This window comes from Acinonyx jubatus, chromosome B4, assembly GCF_027475565.1.
Source record: "Acinonyx jubatus isolate Ajub_Pintada_27869175 chromosome B4, VMU_Ajub_asm_v1.0, whole genome shotgun sequence".
Lineage (NCBI taxonomy): Eukaryota > Metazoa > Chordata > Mammalia > Carnivora > Felidae > Acinonyx > Acinonyx jubatus.
Window position 1 is genome coordinate 79,509,289 of NC_069387.1, and position 24,183 is coordinate 79,533,471.

General features: G+C 38.5%; 1 pseudogene; it reads left to right on the plus strand.

The window, feature by feature from the left end:
* The first annotated feature begins 1,260 nt into the window (after window positions 1-1,260).
* LOC106982791 (olfactory receptor 9K2-like) lies at window positions 1,261-2,483 on the plus strand (annotated as a pseudogene).
* Window positions 2,484-24,183: the final 21,700 nt, after the last annotated feature.

A 24,183-nucleotide genomic window follows, 5' to 3' on the forward strand; every position in this document is an offset into this window, starting at 1 on the left:
TCAAAAAATGAATACTTTTTAGATCATTTGGCACTTTTGATAAGCCACATGAACTGTCCCCTCACTTGGGTGGTTTAAATCACAATTGATTTTAAAATCTGAATACAAGAAATAGCTGTGTCACTTTACTGGAGAAAACAGAGACTTTCTGAAGTTATAGGACAGACAAATCAGACTATTTCTAACTGTGTGACAGGTTCAAAATAATTGTCTTAGAAATTTTAATATGTTCATGGATCTCATTCTAAATGGAGACATCATAAAATTACTTTTCCAAAGTTTTAGTCAATACATTGTTTTGAAATTTCTTTTCTTTTTTTTTCATTTGCGCGGATGTTTACAAGCAAATTGGCTTCTTGACAGATTTGTGCACAGATATGTAGAATCCATGGATTTCTTCTCCTGGTAGTGTGTCTGAGCTTTGTCCACTTCAAGAAGTTGATGATGCATTCTATTTTCCAAGGCTTTTATTTTGGATACCAAACTAAATATCTTGGGGGTAACCTCTTTTTAACTCTCACAAACTATTTAAATATTAATCTCTATTTGGGTCTAATGTCTATTCATGAAGTTTTAATTAATTAATTAATTAATTAAGTCACTCAATGTTTATTTTTGAGAGAGAGTGAGGAGGGAAGGGGCAGAGAGAGAGAGGCAGACAGAGTATCTGAAGCAGACCTGCACTGTCAGCTCAGAGCCTGATGTGGGGCTCGAACCCATGAACATGGAGATCGTGACCTGAGTCGAAGTCGGATGCTTAACCAACTGATCCATCTAGGTGCCTGTTTCATGGAGTTTTACTTCATTCTTTAGTTAGATCCTTCTATCACAAATTGGAAGCATTATCAAGAATAAAATGAATATGAAATTAAAATGAAAGATGAGAACAAATACTTACACGTGTCTAAAACTTTCAGATATATTAAACTTACCACAAAAATAAAGTGAAGAGCTAAACAGATACAAAGAAATAATGCTTTACACGTAAATGTCACATGTGCTAAATGGGAAGAGCACTGGATTTGGAGAGTCATATTAGAAAACTATGAATTGGGACGCCTCGGTGGCTCAGTCGGTTGAGAATCCGACTTCGGCTTAGGTCATGATCTCACAGTTCGTGAGTTCAAGCCCCGCGTCGGGCTCTGTGCTGACAGCTCAGAGCCTGGAACCTGCTTTGGATTCTGTGTCTCCCTTTCTCTCTGCTCTTCCCCTGCTCACACTCTGTCTCTCTCTCAAAAATAAATAAAGATTAAAAAAAATGAAAACAAAAGAAAACTATGAATTAGGTAACTTACATGTTGTGTGCTGATGGATAATCACAATATACCTTAAATTTACTTTCTATAAAAGGGCGGGGCAAATCATACCTCACACAAGTGGAGAACACGAATTTTAATGTCTTCCACAGGAGAAAAAGGATATTTTATGATACCAGTAAATAGAAAGTTTAATGTTTAATCTTGTCTTGTACCTCTTATCAGGTTCTTTCCATGGGTCATAAGGGGGCAGGCAACCACTCAGATGTAACTGACTTCATTCTTATAGGCTTCAGGGTCTGTCCAGAACTCCACATTCTCTTCTTCCTCCTATTCCTGCTGGTCTATGGCATGGTCCTTTTGGGTAACATTAGTATGATGGCAATCATTGTGACAGACTCCCAGCTGACTACACCAATGTTTCTTTTGAGGCAATCTCTCCTTCATTGACTTCTCCTACTCCACTGTTATTGCCCCGAAAGCCATGGTCAACTTCCTGTCTGAGAAAAAGACTATCTCTTTTGTAGGTTTTGTGGCTCAGCTGTTTCTTTATGCATTTTTCATGGTTACAGAACCTTTTCTCCTGGCAGTCATGGAATATGACCGCTTCATTGCCATAGGCAACCCTCTTCTTTACAGTGTGCACATGTCAAGACACCTTTGCACTCAGCTGGTGGCTGGTTCCTATCTCTGTGGCTGACTCAGTTCCATCCTCCAAGTCAGCACAACATTCTCAGTGTCTTTCTGTGCTTCCCGAGTCATTGATCACTTCTGTGATTCTTACCAAATTGAGAAGATCTCCTGCTCTAATCTCTCTGTCAATAAGATGGTGTCTCTTAGTTTGGCTGCCTTCATTATTTTGCCTACCATAGTTGTTATTGTAGTATCTTACATGTACATTTGACCACAGTCTTGAAAACCCCTTCCAGTGGAGGGAGAAAGAAAGCCTTCTCCACCTGCAGCTCCCATTTGGGAGTGGTAAGTTTGCTCTATGGGACTGTCTCCTTTGTGTATCTCACACCTCCAAGCAATCCTGAACTGTGTAAAGTGGCCTCAGTATTTTACATATTGGTCACACTCATGTTAAATCCTCTGATCTACTCTTTAAGAAACAAGGATGTCAAGCAAGCTTTGGGAAAAATCCTATGGAAGAAAAAAATCTTTACACTAATTCTACTTTCTTGTGATTTTCTCATTAATGCTCCCCCTTTCATTGTTTCATTCTGATTTGCTTTTCATATGGGGTTAAGCATGAGCCACGTATGAGTCCTTTAAGTTGATTATCCCACAATGAATTATTTTCACTGAAGGAATAGTACATCCATTATTTACTTTTCCCTAAAAGCAGTGTTACGTCTTCAGCATCAATGCAATTTGTAGCCATTCTACAAACAGAAATAAACTTCTCACTCTTTCTAGGTATAACTTTATGCTAGTGGGTAAAGGAGGATACAATTTAGTAAGATGAAAAATTACTTTGGTGGAAAGTTGAGCAGTCTCAGACACTCATGGTAACTTCTCGTATCTATCAGTGATCAATGTCCAATGTGTCCAACATTGTATTCACTACCCATTACCATGTAAGTAAAGGTAAGTTACATCACCTTTAAAAATACAAAATTTTCCCTTCTCCACCTTATTGTAATCTATTTCCCTTGATATTCGGAGTTAATAATCTCAATCTATTCCATAATCCACTTCTTTGGCTAGTGGCATTTGGAATCTAAAATCAGTATGCATCTTAACTACTACTTTTAATTCAACTGAAATACATTATGTCTCTTGGTAAGAGTATTCCTCCAATAGGTACTAAAATTCTCTAAGCCAATAAATATTACAGCCCTAGACATAGGAATCTGATATTTTTAAATGGGTCTTCTGGTATAAATGAGAGATACCACCCATATCTTTACTCCTTGTTCCTCAAAACAGTATATTCTGGCAAAAATTATTATCAGTGTGAAAACATTAAACTGGTCGTATAATCAGAGAAAATAATTCAAAAATAATGGATAACTTGATAATCTTATAATGATTTGTCTCTTAGCTGAATAGTGGTAATTCAACAGATGATTCTGTTTTATAAAGGTATTTATTTTGAGTAATCAGGTACTTGAAAAGACAAGGCATCTGGAAAGCAAGCCTGATTTTTTTTCTAAGTCAATTTTTCATAGAGAACTCTCAAAGAAGCCACAGACGTGTGTTATTGGGCCAGCCATGTGACAGAGCAGGTGTGTTGGGAGAGTGAATAACCTGTTAATGGAAATTGCATATGATTTCAGGCTCTGTTAGTTTTCCAGTTCCACTAATAAAATGTGTGATTTGGAGTACTTCTGGAAATGCCCACTTTATGATTCAGCTTAAAATGCCCAGTTTTTGGGGCGCCTGGGTGGCTTGGTCGGTTGAGCGTCCGACTTCGGCTCAGGTCATGATCTCGCGGTCCATGAGTTCGAGCCCCACGTTGGGCTCTGTGCTGACAGCTCAGAGCCTGGAGCCTGTTTCGGATTCTGTGTCTCCCTCTCTCTCTGTCCCTCCCCTGTTCATGCTCTGTCTCAAAAATAAATAAACGTTAAAAAAAAAATTAAAATAAATAAATAAATAAAATAAAATGCCCAGTTTAGGTGAGCAGCTCAGGTTCCAGGGTTGTCTAGTGCATTATGAGCAGGCATTCAGAGTCCACTAGAACTCTTTTGAAAACCACACCTTTTCACAACATAGTATTTGATTTTTTTACATTTATTTATTGAGAGAGAGAGAGAAAGAGAGCGAGCAAGCACGTGAGCAGGGGAAGGGCAGAAAGAATGAGAGAGAGAAATCCCAAGCAGGCTCTGCACTATCAGCAGACAGAATGCTGTAGTGCTGCTTGAACCCACGAACTGTGAGATCATGACCTCAGCCAAAACCAAGAGTCAGATGCTTAACCGACGGAGCCACCCAGGTGCCCCATTTTTTGAGGAAGAAAAACCTTTGTTTCAAAATGTAGGATTATTTTTATTTAAAATCTTATTGGAGCATATCATTGACTCTAGGCATATTGATCTACTATAAAATGTTGTAGCTCCATTGGATTTACTAGACCAGGAAAGCCAAGCAGCAGAGTCTGGACCATGTGGCAAGCTTATTTAAAAAAAAAAAAATCCGGGAAGGTCAAGTGCTTTTTGTCAAAACCTCTTAGAAAAGAACATATGAAACAGTTTGCTTTCAGTTTGAAAGGCCAGCAATACAGGTTCAATACTATGTCCTACCTCAGGAGAACATCAGCTCTCTAGCCCTTTGTCATAACTTAGTTGGCAGGGATCTTGATCACCTCTCCTTTCCATGAGATATCATACTGTTCCCTTACATTGCTACCATTAAGTTGACTGGATGTAGGGATAAAGGAGTAGCAACTACTATAGAGTTATTGGTAAGACATTTGCATGGCAGATGGTGGGAAATAAATCCAGCTAAAATTCAGAAGTCTTTTACGTCAATGAAATTTCAGGTGTGGGGCATATCAAGATATCCCTTCTGAGGTACAGGATATTTTGTTGCATCCAGTCCCTCTTAAAACCAGAAAAGAGGCACAACACCTAATGGGCCTTTTGGAATTTTGGAGAAAGCTTATTCCTCATTTGGGTTCGTTACACGGGCCCATTTATGGAGGGACTTGAAAAGCTGTTAGTTTGGAGTGGGCCAGGAACAGGAGAAGGCTGGGCAACAGGTGCAGGCTGCTTGTGCAAGCTGCTCTACCATTGGGAACACATGATCCAGCAGATCCAGTGGTGCTTGAAAGGTCATGGCAGCTAGAGATTCTGTTTGGAACCTTTGGCAGGTCTGTATAGTTGAGCCACAGCATAGGTCTTTAGGGTTTTGAAGCAAAGCCTGCCATATTCTGCAGATAACTACTTTCCTTTTGAGAAATAGCTCTTGGTGTGTTACTGGACCTTGGTAGAGACTGAACATTACCATGCAACCTCAGGTGACAACCATGAGCTGGGTATTTGTCTGACTTGCCAGGCCATAAATTTGGGTGTGCTCCATCATCAAATGGAGGCAGTATATATGTGATCAGGCTCAAGCAGGCCCTGAAGGCACAAGAAAATAACCCGAAGAAGCAGCCAAACACCCATGTTTCCCATTTCTGCTACACTGCCTTCCTCTCCCAGGCTGCTCCTATGGCTTCATGGGGAGTTCTCTGTGGTCAACTGACAGAGGAAAAGAAGTCTTGGGCCTGCTTTAGAGATGTTTCTGCATGATATGCAAGGACCACCTGAAAGTGGATGGCTGTAGTTCTCCAGCCCCTTTCTGGGACAGTCCCGAAGGACAGTAGCAAACAAGGATCTTCCCAGTGGGAAGAACTTCAAACAGTGCATCTGTTTGTTCACTTTTCTTAGAAGAAGTGGCCATACATGCAATGATATACAGATTCATGGTCTGTGTTCAATGGTTTCTGTAAATGGCTTGGCACTTAGAAGGAACATAATTGGAAAGTTTGTGACAAGGAAATTTTGGGAAGAGTTATGTAGAAAGATCTCTCTGAATGGGCAAAAAATGTGAAGATATTTGTGTTCCATGGGAATGCTCACCTTAGGATGACCTCAGCAGAGGAAGATATTAATAATCAAGTGGAGAAGATATAGCCCATTCTGTGGACATTAATCAGCATCTTTCCCTAGCCACCCTGTCATTGCCTAATGATTTCAGGAACAAAGTGGCCATGGTGGCAAGGATAGAGTTTATGCATGGGCTCGGTAACATGGACTTCCACTCACCAGGCTGACCTATTAGGGCCACTGCTGAATGCTTAATCTGCTAGTAGCAGAGACTAAGACTGAGTTCCCAGTACGGTCCTTTCCCTGAGGTAGTCAACCAGCTACCTAGCAGCAGGTTGGTGGTAACAATGGACCGTTTCCATCAAGGAAGGGGCAGGGTTTTGTTCTAACTGAAATACACATTCTAGATATGAATTCACCTTCCTTGAGTGTAAAGCTTCTGCCCATACTACCATTCATGGAGAAAGAGAATACTTTATTTACCATCATGGCATTACATACAGCATTGCTTCTGATTAGTGAATTCACTTCATAGCAAAACGAGGTTAGCAACATGCCCATACTCATGGAATTCTCTGGTCTTAACATGTTTCCCACCGTCTTGAAGCAGCTGTCCTGCTAAAATGGTGGAATGGCCTTTGGAAGACCTATTTATATCACCAACTAGGTGACAATATCTTGCAGGGCTGGGGCATTGTTCTCCAGAAGGCTGTATATGGCATAAATCAGCATCCAATGAATATCACTGTTTCTTCCCTAGCTAGGATTCATGGGTCCAGAAATCAAATGTGTGGAAATGAGAGTGGCATTGCTCATTATTACCCCTAGGCACTTACCTGCCAATTTTTTGCTTCCTCTGCCTGAAGTTATATGATATGCTGGCCTAGAGGTCTCCAATGATTGGATGATTTGGGGTTACCGTGGCCTTGGACCTTGGCAGAAGTTTGATTGGGTCCAGGGTTCTACAACAGAAACCATTCCATTGTGTGGGTGCTTGGGCCTCCTGGAATGCTATAGATTTCTGGCCGTGACACTCCCAGTTTATTCCCTCCTTCTGGCCTGGTGAGGTCCCTCAGCTGCACAGTCTTTGGGCCAGAGCCCCTTTTCTATATCTACCAGAGCCACTGGGGAGAGGGGCTGATGTGCTGTGATTCTGAGTTGGGGGAGAGAGGTATCCATGAGGATTGGGGCTTGCTTGATAGATGACCTAATCCAGACTCCTTATAGATGATCAGGTACCAGGGGGCTTCTGGAACCCAGGACACCCAGGGGTTTCTCATCCCAGGATTCACCTGCCCAACCCATCCCACCCCCAACTCTGAGATCCTGCCTGAGATCGGGCTTCTTCTGGGAAGTGTGGGTCTTGGCAGCTGCTTCTTAGGCCTGAATGCGCCATTCGCCCAGCTGCTCTTGATGCTCAATGCTTCCCAGCTCATGCTCTGCCTGCCCCTCCATCAGGACCTGTGCTTCCACCTCACACTCCTGAAGCCGCACAGTACATCCTGCAGGCTCCAACTACACCCTGTTTGCCTTCCTGGGAAGCCCTGAATTCCACCAGCTCTACCTGTGCTCTGGTTCTGGCCTGCGGGAGTCCTCCATCACATGTTTTTAATTTATTTTTATTTTTATTAAAAAATTTTTTAATGTGTATTCATTTTTTTGAGAGAGGGAAGAGAGAGAGGGGGAGAGAGCGAGTGCACAAGTCAGGGAGGGCAGATAGAGAGGGAGACACAGAATCCGACGCAGGTTTTAGGCTCTGAGCTGTCAACACAGAGTCTGACCTGGGGTTCAAACCAATGAACTGTGAGATCACGACCTGAGATGACATTTAACTAACTGAGCCACCCAGGTATTCTTTAATTTTTTTATTAATGTAAATAATCTTAAGATGATTTTGATTTTTGCATCATAGCCACATTTAAGCTTTGTACTACCAAAATTAAAGCTAAAATGAAAACAAAAAATATTATTCCTATGGTTTTATTTATTCTTTTTGATAGGTCTTTGATATTGATTCCTTGTATAGAAATGCTAACCTACGAATTAATATGATAAAGCTAATGGCACACCAGAACATAATTTTAAAAGAAGTGCCAGAAAACTTTCAGAGCCCCAGTTATTCTTGACTGTGGATTTACAAACACATACATCGGCTATGAAGTAGTTCTCTCTCCGAACATCAATAACCATAAGCAAATCACATAGACTAAAGTTGTTTTTGTCGTTCCTTTGTCAAAAGAAAATTATTACATTTGTCGGTTATTCCATGTATCTTCAGATATATATTTTTTCCCTTGTAGTTATAATTCTTGAAAGATTATTTTGGATTCAATTGGGTGAATATTCATCTTGAAAGTTATTTATGAAGAAATCTTTTCTTCAATTATACAATGAACTATTATAGCTCAGAATGGAACAGTACAAGCAAAATACTCAACGTGTTCATACGTTGATAAATAACTGAAAAAGTACTACCCATAAGTATGATATGCAATTCTAGGTAGTGCCCTACTTACCTATATTAAAAAAAAAAACATCAGAGGAAGGGATAGCATACTTATCAATTTATTGATTTATAGGTCAGTGCAAGCAAGGAAACTTTGATGAAAATGTAATGGGAGCCTTATATACCCGCTCCTTGCAACTCCCCCCGCCCCTGGTGTGACTGTGCAGACTCTAAAATCAAGTACAATTCCAAAGTACAATGAAAAGGAGACAGAGACAGAGAAACAGAGGGAAAGAGAGGTTTGCTAATTTGAAAACAAGTCAGTGAACTATAACTGAGGAAATAGTACAAAGTTAATCTTTGGTCCCTCCAACACACTGGATACTGACCAATAACATAGACCAATATAAACACACCACAGTTCTTGTGAGGGAAGCTTTAGTCTGTTAAGGGAGCTTTTTTTTTTCTTAAACAGGTTTCATTTATATTGTATTAAATTTGTACAACACATTGTGTTTGCCACAATGCTGCACAGTGTGGATTTTGGGCTAAGTCGTGTCACCAACACCCACAAGAGCTCTTGAAGGAGTATTTGATGAATTCATCTAGCTGTCAGCCCACGGTCTGTCTTCACAGTCACACAGTATGTTCACTGAAGGAACAGTCCCTCAGAGTAGCCACACAGAGTAACAGGTACAATCCCCTCAAATGCTCTCAATCTCACACCCCCTGACTGAAGTTCACTGAAAATCAAGTTAATTGGAAAGCCACTGTCAATGGGTAGTACATTTTATTGGTTGAGAAAATGCTCAGAAGAATCTTACAGTACCAGAGACCAGGAATAGTTTGTCACTTTTTCAATGATCTTAGGAATTTCCAGACACACAATCTCCATTATTCAACTTCATTTAAACAAACAAACGTGGATGGAACTGGAGAGTGTTACGCTAAGTGAAATAAGTCAGTCAGAGAAGGATAAATATATGTTTTTACTCATATGTGGATCTTGAGAAACTTAACAGAAGACCAGGGGAGGGGAAGGGGAAAAAAGTTACAAACAGAGAGGGAGGGAGACAAACCATAAGAGACTCTTAAATACGGAGAGCAAACTGAGGGTGGATGGGGGGTGGGGGAGAGGGGAAAGTGGGTGATGAGCATTGCAGAGGGCACTTGTTGGGTTGAGCAGCGGGTGTTGTATGGAAGCCAATTTGACAATAAATTGTATTAAAAAATAAACAAACAATTCATGAGCATTTCCTCCTTATTTTGTTGTGAATACATGTCTTTATGTTAATGCAACGTAAGATGTATTGACTTTCTGTCGTAATATCTAAATATTGGCTTTTGTTGTTATCACTGTTTTCCAGTGTTGTTGAGGTAGGTTTGACGTGTAACACTGTATACATTTAAGGTGCCCAGAATGATGACTTGGTATGTGTACATTATGAAACGATTTACCACAATAAGATGAGTTAAAAAAAAATCCATCACCTCGCACAGTTACTTAAAAAAATGTGTGTGTGTGTGTGTGTGTGTGTGTGTGTGTGCGTGTGGTAAGAATCTATAAGATCTATTCCATTAGTAACGTTCAGGTATATGGTAGCATAGTGTTAATTATAGGCACTTACTGTATAGTAAGTTCCCAGAACTTACTCATAACTAGAAGTTTTCACCCTTGAAGTTTGACTATCCTCAACCGTTTCCCCACCTTTCAGCCCCTGGCAACCATCATTCTATTCTGTTTATGTTTGGCTTTTTAAAATGCCACCTATAAGTGAGGCCATATAGTATTTGTCTTTCTCTGCCTGACTTATTTCTCATAGCATAATGTCTCCACAGTTCACCCCTGTTGTCACAAATGGCAGGGTTTCCTTCTTCTTAGTGGCTGAATGATAGTCCTTTGTATATATGGGTCACGTTTTCTTTATCCGTTCATGTGGTGATGGACACATAGATCCAAGAGAACCACAAGGGAGAGATATTCAGGAGCTGGGGAGGGTTTCTGAAGAACCTACAGAAACCCATTAGTGAAATAGTCATTTTTTCAAGATTTACGAGGTGTGTGAGCGGTTTGGGTAGATCATAATAACAGTATCCATCAAATGAGAATTTCTCTGCTCTCCTTTTGCCTTCCTACACTCTAGTTATGGAAGGCTAGCAAGATGGAAGAGAAGAATTCCTACACAACGAAAGAGAGAATTGAAACCCAGTTCTGTTCTGCTACTGTAGGTGACTTTTGTTCAGCAAGCTCAATGTAGGTGAAGTGTTATAAGTTGTGACACAGGTATTTATCCATTTCTTTGGTGAATTTTACATCATGATATGACATCTATTCTGATATGTGGTGTATATTGTATGTGTATTTCCAGCTAAAATGTCCATGACACTAGCTTCATACACCACTCCCTTTCTTTAATCTGTAGATCTATAGTTGCCTATCAGTACCATCATGGTGAAATCTGCCAGGGACCTTCTAATTCTACAACTTCTACTAGCCTTTTAAATAAGTAATACTTGAGATGCTACACTATTAAAACAATAGTATCTTATGTAAAAGTTTTTCCTATTCAAAACATAAAATACATATTACACATAAAAGCTTATTTTCCAGAGATATCTACTTTTAGCACTAGTGTGTCTTCATATATCTGTATAAATATTATTTTTCATTAAATTTTTTTTTAATATTTAGTTTTGAGAGAGAAAGAATGTGAGTGGGGAAGGAGCAGAGAGAGAGGAAAACAGAATCTGAGGCAGGCTCCAGGCTCTGAGCTGTCAGCACAGAGCCTGATGTGGGGCTCAAAGTCACAAACTGCGAGATCGTGACCTGAACTGAAATTGGATGCTTAACCAACTGAGCCATCCAGGTGCCCCTTATTTTTCCTTTAAGGGGAAAATTAATAGAAAGGGGAAAAACACATATAGAGACAAGTTTTAAATTCAATTTTTACCTATTTATTAATTTTATTTAGTGGTTACATTGTTTTTTTATCATTCATTTTCTATGACTTATCATTGGCCTTTTACTTCAAGTGTGGGTTAACCTGCAAAATTTCAACATAATTTTTAGGATCTTTAATTATATAAACATTTGGTGAACTCATTGTGTGCCAGAGACGGTGTTTATGCTGTTTCAAAATCTCCATCTTAAAATTTATATTCATAGCAATGCAGGGTCTTTGTCACATCAGATTTTGATCCTAAATGTGATAGAGTAGAGCTACATTTTTTTCCTTTTAAGCTAAGTTAGTGTCATTCATTCTGTTATCTGGAGATTTTTTTTTTTTTGTAACCAACATATTCATGTAGGCATTTAGATATGCATGCTGCTCAGAAAAGTGGACACATCAGAATAAGTTACTCCTAACGTTTACTTGCAAAGTTTCCATTCTCAAAAAATGTCTCACTGATTTTATTCCAGAACTCTGTATAATAAATCTTTTTTTAAGTTTTATTTTATTTATTTATTTTTGGATTTTTGTTTTTTTAATATGAAATTTATGTATAATAAATCTTAAATCTGGTTATATTTGGAACAGATCCAAAACTAAAGAAAAAAATTCTGCCTTTTTTTCCTGAAGATATTTGAAGTTCTACTCCATTGCAGATGTACAGTAAGCTTTTTCACAAGCACGAATTTTTATTACGTTCTTTAGCTGTAAGTAGGCTACCACCTCATCTGCTTATTTAGTTTCAGTATGAGATTTAGATTGGGGAAGAAATGTCTTCAAACTTGGATAACCAATGTAGCAGTAAAAATAGTTAAGAAGGGATGGATCTGGTGGTGATTTTCCAGTAAAAAATGAAAAAAGTATTGATGAAATTTAACATAGAGCACAGAGAAAGTTTAAATATCACCATTATCAGCTTTCATTAGAAAACAGAATTAATCTTGTCTATTCTGAAAAGCTTAACTGTTGTAAATATATAATTAGTGCCTGTTATCATCACCGTAGTTATTACAAATTGAATATTTGGATCAAGAGGTTAAGAATATTGTTTCTGAAGCTAGAATTCCTGGGTTAGCATGGGCTCCTCCCATTGATATTAAATTGTTGTACATATCAGTTTTATCACCTCTGCAACGACAAAAATAGTACCAAAGAAGTTGAGACTAGTAATAACATTATTTTGAGATTAAAATATGCAGTCTATAAAAGAGCTTAGAAAAATGCCTTACACAAACTGAGTTTTCAGTACATTTAACATAAAATTTTTTCACTGCTGTTGCTGCACATTACTCCAAAAGCCTTTTTTAGAATAGGGAGACATAAATGAATTCAATAAAAAAACAATAAATGAGTATTTATGATGCACTCCAATTTGTGGTAGGTGCTAAAGGCCTTGCAAAGCAATGAATTCCATCCTAAGGAAGCTCAAAATCCAGTTGGGAATGAAAAAATTATACACATGAAGCAATCAAAGTATAGATAGGTACTATAATATGTGGAATAACTATAACTATATTTAAAGAGTATGAAAAAGTGGTACTGAAATTGGTTACTGAAGCAAGACAGTCGTATATAGTGCACAGATCTGAAGTGGGTCTTAGATGTTGGTAGGATTTAGACCTAGACTCAAGGAGAAAGAACCAGGGATAATTGAAGTCAGGGTGCTAAGCCTAGACAGAGCAAGATGAGTGGATTCAAAGTGAGGCAGCCCATTGATTTCATGAGGTTTTAATTTGGAGAGTAATAAAAAGCCAGATTTGTTAAATAAAAATTGGGAACTAACAAAATTTCTTAAGAAAGGAGGGACATGGGAATGTTAATTCAGATGGTGGAGTAATAGGAGGACCTCATGCTTGCCTTGTCCCTCAAACACAGCTAGATAAATATTGAATCATTCTGAACATCCATGAAATCGACCTGAAGACTGATAGAACAAACTGCACAATTAGAGGGAGAAAAGAGGCTACCTCATGGCAGGTAGGAGGTGCAGAGACATGATTTGGGGAGGAAAGAATCACCTGCATCTCCTGCATAAGGGAGAGAGCCCTGATCAGGGAGAGTGGAAAGAGAGGAGGGAAGGAGGGAGAGAGAGAGAGAAAGAGAGAGACAGAGAGAGAGAGAGAGAGAGGGAGAGAGAGGAAGGAGGGAGAGAGAGTGAGGGAGAGAGAGTGAGAGAGAGAGAGGGAGAGAGAGATAGAAGGGCACAGAGCATTGCATAAGAAAAATGCTTCCCTTAAACCATTAACAAAGAAAATGAGAGGAGCTGATAATCACAAATTTTTATAAACAGCAGAGCTCAAAGTCTGAAGTTTTAGAAACATGCGCCAATGCCAAGGTGGAGCCTGACAGGCAAAGAAGTGCTCCTGTGGAGAAGGAGGGCAGAGGCCTGGGAGTGGACAGCATGATCTGAGAATCCCCTGGGGTTGCACTGTAAGACAGTTTCCTTTCTTGGAGTACATCTGGGAGAAGTGACAATGCCTCTCAGGGGTCAAAAGAGATGGCAGGCACCATTGAGTTGCTCCATTCACTGACTGCTGAGGGCAACTAACCTGGACGCTGGACTTTTTGTTGCACTTTGCCACAAACTGCAAACCCGTATGTGGTCATGTGACTGCCCTTCTAGGACAAACTGGCACAGAGGATCAGCATGGTTCTGTGGCATGCTGGCTCCCTAAAATTTGGAGTTTTGAAACCTAGTTGGTGTGCCTGAGAGAAAACACAGGAGCATTGGGCCACTTGGTGGGCAGATGGCTCAGACACAGACATGGTGAAGACGGGGATCTGATGGAAGCCTGGGACACAAGAAGCAAGAATGTTTGCTCTTCTTAAGGGCTTCCTAAACTGGCAGGCCTGAACTCCCCTCTCTAGGGACAAGAGAGAAAACTGACGCCACTTTTACCCCTGCCCATCATCATGGAAGGACTTCGGTGAGTAGCACAGAGCTAACAGTGGAGACTTGAGCCACTTACACCAAGCCCCACCACCCTGCACTCTGCAGGTGCTTCTGAACTAGGGCAAATATGCCTGATAATCAAAGCAGCAGCAAGCTTCCTCCCCAGAAGACTGGCACAGACACTCTGAACCCACCAAGTCTACTGGCCATAGAGTGCTGCAAAGCTTCAGCTCTAGGGGGAATAGGATCTGGTCTGTTTTAGCAAGCAGACCAAAACACACCTAGTTAACACCTGCCACACAGTGGATAAAGTTCAAATAGCCCCCAAGGCAGGCAAGGAGAAACTCTGTGGAGGATTGATCTGAGAGAAAGAACAGCCAAAACACATCAGCAGAGTGAACATAGCATATGCCACAAAAACTTCCTGAAGCACCAGACACTGGCCAGTATATGATCTTTTTTTAAAAAATTATTTATTTATTTATAGAGAGGGAGAGAGACCAAGAGGGAGCTAGAAAGAGAGAGAGAGAGAGAGAGAGCACGAGCATGGCACAGAGAGTGGGAAAGAAAGTCCCAAGGAGGCTCTGTGCTGTCAGCCCAACATGGGGCTTAATCTCATGACTGCAAGATCATGACCTGAGCAGAAATCGAGAGTCAAACACTTAATAAACTGAACCACCCAGACACCCCAACCTCTTCTTAATATAGCCATTACTAACAGGAGCAGGAAACATAACAGGCTTTTCTAACACACAGAAGACAGAAGACAGAGATCTAGGCAAAATGCCAAGATGGAAGAACTCATCCCAACTGAAAGAACAAGAAGAGGTCACAGCCAGGGATCTGCTCAAAACAGATATAAGTAATATGCCAGAACATGAATTTAAAACAACAATCATAAGGATACCAGCTGGGCTTGAGAAAAGCATACAAGACACCAGGAGGTCCTTTATTGCAGAGATAGAAGAACTAAAAACTAGTCAGGCTGAAATAAAAAAATGCTATAACAGAGGCAAAACAGACTGGAGGTAATGAGCACAAGGATGGAAGAAGCAGAGGAATTAATTAGTGATATAGAAGATAAAATTATGGAAAATAATGAAGCTGAAACAAGAGGGAAAGAATATTGGATCATAAATGTAGACTTGGGGAACTCAGAGACTCTATAAAGCACAATAACATTCATATTTTAGGAGTCTCAGAAGAAGAGAAGGAAAAGGGGCAGAAAGTTTATTTGAGCAAATTAGACCTGAAAAGTTCCCTAACCTGGGGAAAGAAATAGACATCCAAATCCAGGAGGCACAGAGAACTTCTATCAAAATTAACAAAAACAGGCCAACACCAAGACATATTGTAGTAAAACTTGCAAAATACAGAGATAAGGAAAGAATCTTAAAAGTAGCAAGGGAAAAGAAATCCCTAATCTATACATGAAGACAAATCAGCTTAGCAACAGATCTCTCCACAGAAACTTGGCAGGCGAGAAAGGAGTGACATGATATATTCAATGTGCTGAATGGGAAAAAATATGCAGCCAAGAATACTTTATCCATCAAGGTTGTCATTCAGAGTAGAAGGAGAGATAAAGAGTGTCCCAGACAAACAAAAACTAAAGGAGTTTGTGACTACTAAACCAGCTCTGCAAGAAATATTAAAGGGGACTCTGAGTGAGTAAGAAAGACCAAAAGCAACAAAGACTAGAAAAGAAGATAGAAAATCTCCAGAAACACCGACTTTATAGGTAATGCATTGGTACTAAATTCATATCTATCAATCATAACTCTAAATGTAAATGCAATAAATGCTCTGATCAAAAGACATAGGGTACCAGAATAGATTAAAAAAAAAACAAGACCAATCCATATGCTGCCTACAAGAGACTCGTTTTAGACCCAATGACACCAGCAGTTTGAAAGTGAGGAGATGGAGAACAACCTATCATGCTAATGGATGTCAAAAGAAAGCCAGAGTGGCAGTACTTCTACCAAATGAACAAGATTTTAAACCAAATACTGTAACTAGAGATGAAGAAGTGCACTACATCATAATAAAGGGATCTACCCAACAAGAATACCTATTATAAATATTTATGCCAACAACTTGGGAGCACCCCAATATATAAAATAACCAACATAAACACATTGATAACAAAACAATATTAGCAGGGTACTTTAACACCACATTTACATCAATTGACACATCTTCTAAGCAGGAAGCCAACAAGGAATCAGTTGCTTTGCATGACACACTGGACTGGATGGACTTAATAGATATATTCAGAACATTTCAATTTAAGGCAGCAGAATACACATTCTCTTCAAGTGCACATGGGACATTCTCCAGACTAGATCACACACTGGGTCACAAATCAGGCCTCAACAAGTACAAAATGATTGAGATCATACCATGCATCTTTTCCAACCACAATGTTATGAAGCTTGAAGTCAACCATAGGAAAAAATTGGGAAAGCCCTAAAATACATGGAGGTTAAAGAACATCCTACTAAAGAATGAATGGATTAACCAGGAAATTAAAAAAGAAATTAAAAAGTACATGGAAACAAATTATATGAACACATGGTAGTCCAGAACCTTTGTGATGCAGCAAAGGTGGTCATATGAGGGAATCATACAGTAATACAGGTCTATCTCAAAAAGCAAAAAAAGTCTCATACACAGTGTAACCCTACACCTAAAGGAACTAGAAAATCAAATAAAGTCTAAACCAAGCAGGAGAAGGGAAACAATAAAGATTAGAGCAGAAATAAATGATATAGAAACAAACAAACAAAACCCCCACCAAAACAGATCAATGGAACTAAAAGCTGATTCTTTGAAAAAATTAATAAAATTGATGAACCCCTAGTCAGACTTATTAAAAAAAATAAAAAGAAAAAAAGGCAGAAATCATCCAAATAAGTAAAATCACAGAGAGGAGAGATCACAACTAACACCACAGAAATATAAATAATTATGAGAGAATATTATGAAAAATTATATGCTTAATAAACTGGGCAATATGGAAGAAATGGATAAATTCATAGAAACATATAAGCTACCAAAATTGAAACAGGAAGAAATGGAAAATTTGAACAGACCCTAACCAGCAATGACATGGAATCAGTAATCAAAAATCTCCCAACAAACAAAAGTCCAATGCCAGATGGCTTCCCAGGGGAAATTCTACAAAACATTTAAAAAAGAGTTAATATCTATTCTTCTCAAGCGCTTCCAAAACATAGGAAAACTTCCAAACTCCTTCTATGAGGCCAGCATTACCTTGATTCTAAAACCAGGCAAAGATCCACTACAAGGAGAATTACAGGCCAATGTCCCTGATGAAAATGGATGTAAAAATTCTCAACAAGATACTAGCAAACGAGGGGCGCCTGGGTGGCGCAGTCGGTTAAGCGTCCAACTTCAGCCAGGTCACGATCTCGCGGTCCGTGAGTTCGAGCCCCGCGTCGGGCTCTGGGCTGATGGCTCAGAGCCTGGAGCCTGTTTCCGATTCTGTGTCTCCCTCTCTCTCTGCCCCTCCCCCGTTCATGCTCTGTCTCTCTCTGTCCCAAAAATAAAATAAACGTTGAAAAAAAATTAAAAAAAAAAAGATACTAGCAAACGAAATCCAATAGTACATTTAAAGAATTATTCACCACAATCAAGTGGGATTTATTCCTGGGCTGCCAGGGTCATTCAGTATTCACAGATCAATCAACATAATACACCACATTAATACAAGAAAGGATAAGAACCATATAATCTTCTCAATAGATTCAGAAAAAGCATTTGGCAAAATACAGCATCCATCCTCAACAATGTAGGGCTAGATGGAACAAACCTCAACATCATAAAGGCCATATACAAAAGATCCACAGATAATATTATCCTCAATAGGGAAAAACTAAGAGCTTTCCCTCTCAGGTCAGGAACAAGACAGGGATGTCCACTCTCATCTCATATCTTATTCAACACAGTACTGGATGTCCTAGCCTCATCAAACAGACAGCAAAAAGACATAAAAGGCATCCAAATCAGCAAGGAAGAAGTCAAACTTTCATATGTTCATGATACTCTACGTAGAAAACCTGAAAGACTCCACCAAAAAATTACTAGAACTGATATATGAATTCAGCACAGTCACAGGATATGAAATCAAAGTCCAGACGTCTGTTGCATTTCTATATACCAATAATGAAGCAGCAATAATGAAGAGAAATCAAGGAATTGATAGCATTTACAATTGCACAAAAACCAAAAGATACATAGGGAAAACCTAACCAAAGAAGTAAAAAGTATGTAGTTTGAAAACTATAAAACGCTTATGAAGGATATTGATGATGACTCAAAAAAAATGGAAAAACATTCCATGCTCATAATTGGAAGAATAAATATTGTTAAGATGTCTATACTACTCAAAGCAATCTACACATTTAAGGCAATCCCTATCAAAATACCACTAGCATTTTTCATAGAGCTAGAACAAAGAATCCTAAAATTTCATGGAACCACAAAAGACCCCAAATAGCCAAAGCAATCTTGAAAGAGAAAAGCAAAGCTGGAGTCATTACAATTCCAGACTTCAAGCTATATTACAAAGCTGTAGTCATCAAGACCGTGTGGTGCTGGCACAGAAACAGACACATAGGTCAATGGAACAGAATACAAAACTCAGAAATAGACCCACAACTATATTGTCAACTAATCTTTGACAAAGCAGGAAAGAATATCCAGTGGAAAAAAGACAGTCTCTTCAACAAATGGTGCTGGGAGAACTGGACAGCAATGTGCCGAAGAAAGAACCTGGACCTCTTTCGTACACCATACACAAAAATAAATTCAACATAGTTGAAAGACCTAAATATGAGACAGGAAGCCATTAAAATCCTTCAGGAAAACACAGGCAACACCCTCTTTGACATTGGCTGTAGCAACTTCTTACTAGACACATCTCTGGAGGCAGTGGAAACAAAAGCAAAAATGAACTATTGGAAGTTCATCCAGATAAAAATCTGCACAGTGAAGGACACAATCAACAAAACTAAAAGGCAACTGATGGAACGGGAGAATATATTTTCAGATGACATATTAGATAAGGGGCTGTATCCAAAGTCTATAAAGAACTTATGAAACTGAACACCCAAAAAAATAATCCAGTTAAGAGATGAGCAGAAGACACGAATAGACACTTTTCCAAAGAACACATCCAGATGGCTAACAGACACAAGAAAAGATGCTCAAAGTCACTCATATTCAGGGAAACACAAATCAAAACCACAATAAGGTACCACCTCACACCTGTCAGAATGTCCAAAATTAATAACACAAGGAACAACAGATATTGGTGAGTATGTGGAGAAAGGGAAACCCTCTTACACTGCTGGTGGGGATGTAAATGGGTGCAGCTACTGTGGAAAACAGTATGGAGGTTCCTCAGAAAGTTAAAAATAGGACTAGTCTATGATCCAGCAATTGCACTACTAGGTATTTACCCAAAAGATACAAAAATACTGATTGGAAGGGGCATGGGCACCTCAATTTTTATAGCTGCATTATCTACAATAGTCTAATCATGGAAACAGCCCAAATGTCCATTGATTGATGAATGGATAAAGAAGATGTGGTATGTGCACACACACACACACACACACACACACACACACACATAGCAGAATATTACGCAATTACTCAGCTATAAAAAGAATGAAATCTTGCCATTTACAATGAAGTGGATTGAGCTACAGTATTATGCCAAGTAGAATAAGTCAGCCAGAGAAAGACAAATACCATATGATTTCACTCATAATTGGAATTCAAGAAGCAAAACAAATGAACAAAGGGAAAAAAGGAGTGGCAAACCAAGAAACAGACTCTTAACTATAGAGAACAAATTGATGGTTACCAGAGGGGAAGGGGGCAGAGGATGCATGAAATAAGTAATGGGGATCAAGGAATGCACTTGTGATGAGCACTGGGTGATGTATGGAAGTGTTGAATCACTATATTGTACACCTGCAACTAATATTATACTGTATGGCAACTAAGTGGAAATTAAATAAAAAGTTAAAAAAACAAAAAAAGAAAAGAGTGAAAAAATTAAAAGAACATTTTAGAAAGACAAATTTGGAAGGTTAAATAATACGAATGTTCAAGAGAATAAGATAATTATGTAGGATAATTTTTTTTGGTTGTATCCAAGTTGAGGTGCAGGTTTCCAAGTATCAATTATCACTGTAGCAGTATACTTTTAAAAATTATACTGCTGAACTTGATTAGCAGTGTTGAACTTGATTATTTTAAGTAGTGGATTACAAATATTTTCTCATAAGCAGGAAAAAACCTCTCTGACCTCAGCTGCAGCAACTTCTTACTTGACACACCCCCAAAGGCAAGGGAACTAAAAGGAAAAATGAACTATTGGGACCTCATGAAGATAAAAATCTTCTGCACTGCAAAGGAAGCAATCAACAAAACTAAAAGGCAACCAATGGAATGGGAAAGATATTTGCACATGACATACGGACAAAGGGCTAGTATCCAAAATCTATAAACAACTCACCAAACTCCACACCCAAAAAACAAATAATCCAGTGAAGAAATGGGCAGAAAACATGAATAGACACTTCTCTAAAGAAGACATCCGGATGGCCAACAGGCACATGAAAAGATGCTCAACGTCGCTCCTCATCAGGGAAATACAAATCAAAAGCACACTGAGATACCACCTCACGCCAGTCAGAGTGGCTAAAATGAACAAATCAGATGCTGGCAAGGATGTGGAGAAATGGGAACCCTCTTGCACTGTTGGTGGGAATGCAAACTGGTGCAGCCACTCTGGAAAACAGTGTGGAGGTTCCTCAAAAAATTAGAAATAGATCCCTATTTCTATGACCCTATGACCCAGCAATAACACTGCTAGGAATCTACTCTAAGGATACAGGAGTACTGATGCATAGGGGCACTTGTACCTCAGTGTTCATAGCAGCATTTTCAACAATAGTCAAATTATGGAAAGAGCCTAAATGTCCATCAACTGATGAATGGATAGAGAAATTGTGGCTTATATACACAATGGAATACTATGTGGAAATGAGAAAGAATGAAATATGGCCTTTTGTAGCAACGTGGATGGAACTGGAGAGTGTTATGCTAAGTGAAATGAGCCATATAGAGAAAGACAGATACCATATGTTTTCACTCTTATGTGGATCCTGAGAAACTTAACAGAAGGCCATGGGGGAGGGAAAGGAAAAAAAAAAAGGTTAGAGAGGGAGGGAGCCATACTATAAGAGACTCTTAATAACTGAGAACAAACTGAGGGTTGATGGGGGGTGGGAGGGAGGGGAGGGTGGGTGATGGGCATTGAGGAGGGCACCTGTTGGGAGGAGCACTGGGTGTTGTATGGAAACCAATCTGACAATAAATTTCATATTAAAAAAGAAAACATATTTTCTCATATAATAGAAAATATTGTGTTATTAGTTACAGTAATTTAATAAATAGGCTAGGAGCTCATTAAAAGTTGTTACCATTAGTAATTTTGAATTTTATCACATAATGTATCTGTATTTTAATGAGATATTTTAGACTTTGTGAAAAAAGGCTGGATTTACAGGGATTTAACAAGTATATATTTCTTATATTGATTAACAAATCTTCATAAACCTGTAGGGAAGCTTTCTCAAGCAACCTTGAATTATTTATGTCCAAAAATTATATCAATGAAGACTTAGAAGGCTATATGATATAAGTCCATATGTCTAAAAACATGAGGAACTCACTAATATTAGTGTCCCCAAATATATTTGAATTGGTTTTTATAACAGAAATATAGGCTAAAGCCAACAGTCTAAAATATAAAAAAAAGTTAAATATAAAATACTGCAAACTTGGGGGAAATAGTTGAACAGACAGAAGAAGGGGTAGCAAAAATCCACAGAACAAGAACAGGGAACATTAGGCTTAGGAGCAATTCACATAAGGCCAAAACAGAACAAAGCAAAACAAGTTTCTTTTGCCTGCAAGATTATTAAAAGGCAATATGCTAAAAAAAACCTTCAGTCTTATATGCCTTAAAAGAGTTATAAATCACAAGTAATTAGGAGTGATATTTCAAGGGGATAGATTATATGCAGCCTGATCTCAAATACTGGCAATGGATTATTTGACAGACCCCACCAAGATAGCAATCATTTAGTTGCTATTGAAGGAAGATCTAAATAAAAAAATAAGAACATTGAGTCCAGAAATGAGAAAACTATAGGGCAATAGTGTATTTGTCTTTTTAAATTTTGAAAGGATGTCATTTAGAGGATCAAATGGAGGGATGCCTGGGTGGCTCAGTCAGTTAAGCATCCGACTTCAACTCGGGTCATGATCTCACAGCCCCGCATCGGGCTCTGTGCTGACAGCTCAGAGCCTGGAGCCTGCTTCAGATTCTGTCTCCCTCTCTCTCAGCCCCTCCCCCTCCTGCAATCTGTCTTCTCTCAAAAATAAGTAAACATTTGAGAAATTTTAGAGGATCAAGTGGAGATATTCAGTGTTACTTTAGAAAACAGAATTTTGGGTAGAGGCTTTGAAAGGTGGGGAGAAGTTACAAAGAATAAAACAATCAGGTGTGTAGACATTACAGAAGAGCAAACTGTAGCTTAATATAAAGAAGAAAACTTTCTAACAAGGAGTCTTGTCCAAAATAACTTTGTAATTGTCCCGAGAGTATTCAACAAGTGCTCATCATGTAGTTCTCATGGGATGGCCCTGGAGTTTGCTCTTGTTACAAAATTATAATTGACTTATTTTCAGTCCTCTCTCAGAGGGACTTCTTCCTCCAAAAACTTGGTGTCTTTATTTTAAAACTTTATGCTGCAATTCTCTGAAATAGTTTCATGGGATTGGAAAACACTGTGACTACCATCGATTCTGGTTAGTGATATTTTTGTAGGTCATCAGGGACTGGGGAGTCTTGTTACTGGTCTTAAATTTCCATTTGCCCCATCGTCATTCTAAGGCTGGCAAAACATGTCAGCATGGAGGCAGAGATTTTCATGGCGTTTGATTTCATAGATTCATTGGCTCTTATTTCAATTTTGGTAGAGAAATACCTATAATTCTCCAAGAGAAAGATTCCTAGTCTATCATTTTCACTCAGTGTTCAGGAAGACAGATACAACAGGTTTTCAAACAAAATTATATAAAAGAAAGAGCAAACTTTAATAATAGGTAATGGGAAGTTATGGACCTATGGGCAATGCCACTAACAAAGAACATAGTCATGCCATGCTTAAGGAGGTTGTTATTTTATTGGGGATTAAACAATGTTTGAGATGTTTACTTTTGGGCATTGTCATTGATAGTTTTATTCTTAAAATACATCTTCTTTCCTAGACTGAAAGAAGAAGAATTTGAATCTCTGCAGTGTCACATGAAAAAGTTCACAAGATAGAAAAGAAATATAAGTTCAGGTAAGAATAATTATAAAGCAATCTTATCTATTTTTGTCACATAAAATAGCCATGGACATTTTCTACATGCTTAAAAGATATTTTTTTGAGTATCAGAATGTGGTATGCCATATATTAAAGATTATCAAGGTGAGAAGAAACCCCCGTGATTTATATTCCATTGCTTGAGGAAAAAAGCATGGCTAAATCAGACTGGCAATATGATAACTGATTTTTAAATACAGTATTAGTGACATATATTCTATTTTCTCTTGTTCTTTCTCCTTTCCACTGCTTAGAAGACCTCACAGTCATAAAAATCCACCATTATCACTGTTTTGAGTATTTCATACCTAATATTAACTATTTTTAATTCATTTATGAACAGAGATGAATCTTTCATCATCCATATTCTCTAATTTTGTATAAAAGCAATAAACAATATTATCTTACTATATTTTATTACTCTAGGTTAGACTCATCACCTTTTCCTTAAAGGTACATTGACAACATTTTCTGAACCAAAAATCGTGACGCAATTTGGTCCGAATATAATATGGAGCATTTAATGTGAGGATTGTCCATACTAAGGTTGCTGTGGTCATAGACGCTCATAGCTAAAACTTTTATTATCCTTAGTTTGGCATTAAAAAAATGTGTTCTTG